The sequence below is a fragment of the Macaca thibetana genome, chromosome X (genome assembly GCF_024542745.1).
Source record: "Macaca thibetana thibetana isolate TM-01 chromosome X, ASM2454274v1, whole genome shotgun sequence".
In the NCBI taxonomy this organism is placed as follows: Eukaryota; Metazoa; Chordata; class Mammalia; order Primates; family Cercopithecidae; genus Macaca; species Macaca thibetana.
In genome coordinates this window covers 108,558,203-108,559,736 of record NC_065598.1, presented here as the reverse complement: position 1 = coordinate 108,559,736, position 1,534 = coordinate 108,558,203, and the positions used below count along the sequence as shown (strand labels likewise).

The 1,534-nt window shown below is 38.5% G+C and overlaps 1 pseudogene; it reads left to right on the top strand.

Moving 5' to 3' along the window:
• The first annotated feature begins 271 nt into the window (after window positions 1–271).
• On the top strand, window positions 272–381 carry LOC126947057 (uncharacterized; annotated as a pseudogene).
• The last annotated feature ends 1,153 nt before the right edge of the window (window positions 382–1,534 follow it).

Below are 1,534 nucleotides of genomic sequence, written 5' to 3'. Positions count from 1 at the left end.
CCCCTCGCCCAACACTCATTTAGTCAAACACGATATAGCCATGGCAGCCTAGCTATCCCAACTGAAAGAATAGCATCTCTTATGGTCTCTTCATCTCCCCGAAGCTTTCTGGTTCTTTTATCTTTCTCTGTTTCTTCCTCTTCACTTAGGATATATAATTTACTCTCCATAGTTCCTAAAAAATGTAACAAGTTTGTTTCTAATTTTAAAAACTTGTTTGATTTTTCTTGTTGAGAATAATTTGCACTGCTCCATTGCTGGAACTCACTAAATCCTTTTGTGGTTCGTAAGTGTGATAACTGGGTTTTCACACTTATAGGTGAGATGTGCCTCCCTCAAACCTTGTTAGGAGTAGAAGGTAGGCACATTACCTATCTGACATGAAAAAAAGAAGATAAAAAATAGCATTTCTAAAAGGTGCCCAAACAAACCAATTCAAAAATGGGCAAAGGACTTAAATAAATATTTCTCCAAAGAAGATATACCAGTAATAAGCACATTAAAAATACTCAACATCATTAGTTATTAAAGAAATGCACATCAAAACCACAATGAAATACCACATCATACCCACTGCAATGGTTATAAACAAACAAACAAAAAATCAAAAATAAGTGTTGCTGAGGATGTGGAGAAATTAGAACCCCATTACACTGCTGGTGAGAATGTGAAAATAGTGCACCCACTATAGTAAATGGTTTGGTAGGCCGTGCGCGGTGGCTCACAATTGTAATCCAGGCACTTTGGGAGGCCGAGGCAGGTGAATTATTTGAGGTCAGGAGTTCGAGACCAGCCTGGCCAACATGGTGAAACCCCGTCTCTACTAAAAATACAAAAATTAGCCAGACGTGGTAGTACACGCCTGTAATCCCAGCTACTTGGGAGGCTGAGGCAAGAGAATTCCTTGAATCCAGGAGGCGGAGGTTTCACTGAGCTGAGATAGTGTCACTGCACTCCAGCTTGGGTGACAGAGTCAGACTCTGTCTCAAAAAAAAAAAAAAAAAAGAAAACGGTTTGATAGTTTCTCAAAAAGTTAAACAGAATTTCTATATGATTCAGCAGTACCATCCCTAGGTATATACTCCAAGAAGAATTGAAAGCAGGGACTCAAACAGATACTTGTACATGCATGCTCATAGCAACATTTTTCACAATAACCAAAAGGTAACACAACCCAAGTTTCCATCAGCAGATGAATGGGTAAACAAAATGTGGTATATACATACAATGGACTATCATTGAGCCGTGATAAGGAATGAAATTCCCATACATGCTGCAATATGGATGAACCTTAAACACACTATGCTAAATAAAATAAGCCTGACATAAAAGGACAAATATTTGTATGATTCCACGTGCATAGGATACCTAGAATAGTGAAATGCATAGAGAGAGAAAATAGAAAAATGGTATCCAAGGACTTGGGGGAAGGGAAATGGGGAGTTAGTGTATAATGGGTATAGAGATTCAGTTTGGGAAGAGGAAAGGGTCTAGATATGGATGGTCATGATGGTAGCACAACAAGGTACATATA